Source organism: Chinchilla lanigera, unplaced genomic scaffold (assembly GCF_000276665.1).
Source record: "Chinchilla lanigera isolate Chin_1 unplaced genomic scaffold, ChiLan1.0 scaffold00053, whole genome shotgun sequence".
In the NCBI taxonomy this organism is placed as follows: Eukaryota; Metazoa; Chordata; class Mammalia; order Rodentia; family Chinchillidae; genus Chinchilla; species Chinchilla lanigera.
This window is the reverse complement of record NW_004955454.1, coordinates 14,702,582-14,708,839: the sequence shown is the minus strand read 5'-3', so window position 1 is coordinate 14,708,839 and position 6,258 is coordinate 14,702,582. Positions and strand designations below refer to the sequence as shown.

Genomic DNA, 6,258 nt, shown 5'->3' with positions numbered 1-6,258 from the left:
AGGCGTAACTTTACCCACATACCTGGTAAAAAAGTTGATGTCAGTGGTACTGACCCACAGCATTTTGAGCTGTTCTTTACTAAGGAATTGTGTACCTTCAAAACATTACCAGTGAAATGAATGCCCAGGCTACCTGTTGGCTTTAATGCCAGTTGGCTGAAAAGGATTTTCTTGAATGGGTAAATGGAAAGGCCCTGGCAATGATGAACTGAAAGTCTCTTATGAAGTGAAGCTACAGTAAGACATTGTACAGACACGAGCTGCAGATGTTTTTCTTAACAAGGTCTCTTTGGATATAACTTATGTCGGGCAAATTATGACCTCTGAATGATTTTTACTTTGCTTTAGCACTTGCATTTTGTCAACAATTTTTCCACATCTGCTAGTCAATCAAAGGTCTGGATTTTATTGCGGATCAAACCTACGTTCGACTTTCTTGTCCGTACATTTTTAACTGTACATACACCGAACAGAAACACTGTAGCTGATGAATCACTGATGCTGTCTACGGGGCAGGTAGAGTACATCCTGATGAAAGAGGCTGACTTGACCCTAACCCTATGTTCTTTGTGAAAGTCAGTCTGGTTACACGTGGAATGCACTTGCTCACAAAGTGCACAAGATAAATTTGAGATTCAGCCATGGGCACATTGTTTTCACCTTGGTAAATGACCTTGTTGGCCAAGGCTATCTTGTTGTCTTCCTTGATAAATTTTATACATCTTCCATGCTTTTACATCAGCCAGGCTGGATGCTAATGATACAGCCCCTTTGAACAGAAAGCAGATGCCAGGTGATCAGGGAGGGAAAAGAGAGGGATTGCCAAGGGGAAGGGCACAGCCAGATTCTGCGGTGAACTCATAGCACCACAATAGTGTGACAAGAAGGGCGTAGTGATGTCATCAACATCCCACAGTGATGCTGTGACTGAAGCAGATGTCAGAAATGGAAAGGTAAGTGAGAGGACACACGCCACTGTGGGTTATAATGAGACTAGGGGGACAGTGGGCCTAACGGCTCAGATGCTCACTTCCTACCCATTTGGCTGCAAAAGGCAGAAAGTTTAGTATAAGAAATTCTTTCTCCAGCTTCTAAACATTACAGGACTGAACTCTTCCATCCTGAACAAGAACAATCCTGAGTGCACAACGAGCCACGTAAAACTTCAGACTGATACTGGGTGAAAGACTGCTGGAGAAACAGCACAAGCTAGGGCTGCTCTGACGGTGCCGTACCGCTCTACCTCCTTGGGAGACACTTCGCCAAGAGCACGCCACCAGCACCAGGGAAACGGAACCCATCTGGTCTCTGGAAAGTTTGCTGCTCACACAGTGACCGGGATGGCAAGTAGACCTGGAGAAAAACACAATATTTTTGTGTGCAATTTTTTGTGTCCATTTTTTTCACATTTAAAGCTTTTATTTTGAAAAATAAAATATAAAAGTCACTAAGTTGTGAACATACGTGGTACTTTCCCAACTTTTCAGAAACAATACAGTGAATTATTTAAATAATTGCGATATTTAATATTATTCATATTAGCACATTTAAATTGCACAAATATTCTTTAAAACGTTGGTCATTTTTGGTTATTTTGGTTTTATTTATTTATTTTTTGTACTGGGAATCAAACTCAGGACCTCACACTTGTCAGGGAGAAGCTGTGCCACTGAGCTAAATCCCCGGACTCTTGAAAACATTGGAACATGTACAGACAAGCTACTCCAAAACACAACTGCCTGATCTTGTTCAGAGAATGTCACTTTTTTTTTTTTTTTTTTTTTTGGTTTTTCTCCGGTACCGGGAACCGAACTCACGACCTTGCGCTTGCCAGGCAGGAGCTTTGCCACTGAGCTAAATCCCCAGCCCCAAGAATGTCACTTTTAAACTCTCCACTTTAAAACTCAGTTTTGAATATGGCAAAGAGAAGATGAGGAGAGAACTGTTTTAAAAGAAAGCCCATGTCCCCTCTGGGCTCCATATCCACCGGGCGGTGCATGTCACTGGGGTCCAGAGAGCTTCTCCCAGGCATGGGATCCCTTGGGAAGCAGGCGTGTGTGCCAGCACCGCTGCAGGCTCAGTGGAAGGAGACTGGCACCTGAGCAGGAGATGTGGGTCATGGCGTCCATGGGCCACCGGTCTCAGCAGGGGGCAGAAGTCCTGGAAAGTTCTTTCTCACGGAAAACTGGGAAAGACATTCCAGGCTCTGCTACTCCACTTGCTGAGTCTGGGCTTTGTCTTTCAGAAAGTCAGATGGTTGAAATTCTGCTTTATAGATTCTTCTAATATTTTTAAGGATTTCCAGATCAGGTTTAATAATTGAATTTATTACCTCTGAAATTAGCAAGGATTTTAGTTTTTAGCAACTGTGGATCAGTGCAATCCTCCCAAGAAGTATTAATCCCAAGAAATCTTCTGTAAAAGTGTTATGTATCTAATTAGGTTCAGTTCAAAGTGGCAAAAATCTCAGATTGGGCATTGGAGGGCTCTTACAAGTCACTGTGGCCTAAACTGCAGCCCTTCCCCTCTGATTCACATGCTGAGGCCCTGACCCTCAATACGGTGGCATCTAGAGATGGGACCTTTGGGCAGTGAGGAGGCTTGTAGGAGGTCGCAAGGGCGCTCTCATGTGGGACTAGCACCCATAAGCAGACACTCAAGGGCTTGTCTCCCCTCCTTTTTGCATGTGCATTCACAGCACACAGGCCACAAGCAGACATCAAGAAAGTAGCATCCTACAAGCCAGGAAGAGAGTTCTCATCAGGAACGGATTCGGCTGGCATCTTAATTTCAGACTTCCAAGACTCAAGAACTATAAGAAATAAATGTGTATTGTTTAGGTTACCCAGTCTATTGTACTTTTTAGAGTAGCCCAAGCTGACTAAGCCACAGATCATCATCTATAATGGTATTTTTGTGGGAACTTGGCATTCTGACCTTCAGGCTAGGGGAAGAATTGAACCCCTGTAAAAAGAGATTGTGTCAAACCTGGATGCTGCTTGCTTTGTCTGAGTAGTCATGATCTCCTTAGAATTCCTAAAAAGGATTAAACCAAAGTATGGAGTTGACTTGCTATTGAAATTTCTTGGAATTCTGTGTCCAGTACTCCATGAGATACAGGGCACATTATAGCCAGCAAGACACCCGTGGCTTCTGCTGTCATGGCATTTACATACTTGTTCAGGAAGTAACAAAGCCTAAACAGCTACAAGGATAAGCACGTTGGAGGCCGAAGGATGAGATGCAATGGAAGCTCCAAGAGACCTGGGTGTTGGACACAGAGACGCTGAGGCTATGTGCAGGGCAATCAGAGACTACAGGGCAGGAAAAGCATCAGCCCGAGAACTTTGTGAGAAAATGAAAGAATTTCTTTGTGGTAAACACAAAGTCATGTAAGAGATTCATGAGTGTTAAACCTTGATGAGCTACCCACCTCTGGACTATACAGTGTGCTCCCATCACAATGTTTTGAAGGTTCTTCTAAGAGCAACAATGAATCCAAATGGCACTGATTTGAGCATACTCACATTTTAGAAATACTGTTCTGGTTTCTATGTGAAACGGGTTGGATTACAAGGAAGGAGACAGTGGCACCCAATATCTAGAGGGGTTGTACTAATCCAGCAGGGAGATGATAGGGAGGGCAGGATGAAGGCAGAGGCAGAAACAGGGCGAGAACTTTGGTAATGAAGAGATGTTGGGGGAGGACAGGGAGAGGGAGACATGGGTGGGACATCCGGGTGTCTGGCTGGCTGTCATGTGCTGATAGATCAGATACAGTAGAGGGGAATGGATTTCCTTGGACTTTATCATTAAAAAAGTTCTTTAAGTGAGAACTTCGCTGCTTTGAGTGGATAATTTAAATCTCTAAAGTCTTTCAAGAATAAAGCAAAGGGAAAAGAGAAAGAGGAGGAGGAAGAGAGAAGAGAGGCAGGAGGAAGAAGGCAAAACAAATTAGGTCTTCGGTTTTGTCTTAGGCGATGTTAACAGCATGGTAAACAGGGTGAAAAAGACCTCAGAAGAGATACGCAGGGACTGGGAGAGTAGGTGGTGTGACGTCCTATAAAGTGAAAAGCCAGGACAATAATGCGCAGGTGGAAGTGTAGGCTTTGAGAGGGGCAGAAGGGCTGACTTGAGGGTGGTGAAGTGGCTGCACGTGCAGACAAACTTAGGTTTCATAGGAGGGCCGGAAGTGACGTGCAGAGAAGCTTGAATTTCAGAGGTGGGCCGGAAGTGATATCTGCTGTGTAATGTGTGACATGAAGAGGCTGCAGGGCGCTCACTCTGAACATCAAGGTGGGACAGGCGTTTGGGGGCTTAGTCACGGAAGCGGTTAGGGCAGAGCGTGTGCTTCCTGCACCAATGTCTTCCCCACCGTAAACCAACTGTGCTTTGCTCGCTTCATGGCATTAAAAGGATCAGGAGCTCAGACTTGTGTTAAAATGACCACAGTGTACTTTATTTAATGATTTTGGTACCTTGTGTTGCAATAAAATAAAAAAAATCTACAAAATCCAAATATATAAAATTTCAAGTTTTTTTTTTAAGTTTTACAAGAAAAATCAGGTAACCAAGGAAATTGATTCATTATGAAGTACTACTTTCCACTTCATTTCATCACAAGTTGCAACTTACTTAACAGACCAAAATAACTATGGTACTGCAGTACATCAAATACTCCACGCACTGTGCTTGGAACACGAGCACTCGGGGTCACTGCCGGGGACGGCAGCCACCAGCCGATAGAGACACGCTTACGATCTGAACGCTAAAGGGATGTTTGGATACATGAACTTTGCATATATATATTTACAGGAAGGAAAAATTTAATAACTTGTTTAATTCTTCATTGCAAATGAAATTCCAAATACATTTGTACAGTGTTTACAAAGGAAAAGCACAAGAACCGCCAAGATTTTCATTTGGGTCCAGGCACTCTGCCTGCTCTAGGGGAAATGTCTTCACCATCTCTACACGTACACCTTATTTCTGCAGGGGAGAGGAGCGCAGGAGGGGCAGTTTGCACAATCAGAATGGCATGCAGACAGCTGACAACAGGGACGCGAGAAACGAGTGGTCCTCTTCGCTTTGCTGGCCATCTGCCACCTGTTACATCTTTTTGGAGATAAGATTTAAAACAACAAAAATTAAACAGAGAAAAGAGCACAACATGTTTAAGGCAAATGAAGCAAATTTAGAGCAGTCTCTCTTTGTGTTGAGCAGATACTGAGATTTTACCCCAAACCAAAGCAAAGGGAAGTGCACCCTCCTGAGGCTGGGTAGTTTATGTCACACACACATTTTTGAAAATTATTTTGCACCAAGTATCCTTTTGCAATTTTAAATGAAAAGACTTGCTGATTACAAAGTGCATGATTTTATGTTTCTAAATAAAACCACAGTAGCTGAGGTAGTTAGATGTGAAACTTATTTTACTTAAAATAACTGGAGAATGAAGACAAATGTCAGTAGCAAAAATCCTTGCCGTTTGGAAGCAGGTGTATATTATGCAACAGTTTAATGCTGAGCAAAATGCTTCTACTTAGCCATTAGATGCTATCACTTAAACCACAGTACTGATGGTAAGAGTGCTTCCAATCTGCTTGATAGGACGCATGTTCAGGTGAAGTCTGTATTTCTAGCATCTCATTTGTGACTTGGACTTTCACCGTTTCTGCACGGAAACCATTATATGAAACAGTGTTGTCATTACTAGAAACTCCAACATTAAAGAAATTAGTAAGAACGGAAGAAAGAATCAATAGAAAGGATGATTTTGCTCTCAATTTAACAATATTTGTCTTAGCCCCATGTTCCATGTACTGTTTGGTTTTAAAGAGGGAGGAGGGCTCTGGCTTACTGGTTGCTCTCTTCCTTCTGAGATGGGACAATATATTTGCATATCCATCACTATATCTTTCTGGGGGCCAGGGAGCTGTCTGGCTACTGAAGAAAAGCAGAAATTATTTAGTAGAAGTAGGCTCTCACCCAAGGGTAGCTCAAGTCATCCTTTGTCCTGTCCCTTTAATCAAAGAAAGGCTTCAGGTAGGATCTTCAGCAGCAACTAACTAAAAGATTCACTCTTTCATTACCTCATACCACCTGGATATGAGAGGGATTATTGTTACGATAATAGTCCAGTGGTATGGTTGTATAAATTATGAAACATCCCTTTAACCAAAGAATTTCTCTCTCTCTCTGTCTCTCTGTCTCTCTGTCTCTCTCTCTCTCTCTCTCTGTATATATATATATATATAT

The 6,258-nt window shown here is 42.7% G+C and overlaps 1 protein-coding gene across 1 annotated transcript in view; it reads right to left on the bottom strand.

Annotated features, from left to right (window-relative positions):
• Positions 1-4,505: 4,505 nt before the first annotated feature.
• The window catches only part of Xkr4 (XK, Kell blood group complex subunit-related family, member 4), a 392,869-nt gene continuing 391,116 nt past the window's right edge, over positions 4,506-6,258 (bottom strand). Inside the window, exon 6 of the mRNA XM_005396125.2 lies at positions 4,506-5,115. The gene's annotated coding sequence lies outside the window, so the exon portion shown is untranslated. The remainder of the gene's footprint in view (positions 5,116-6,258) is intronic.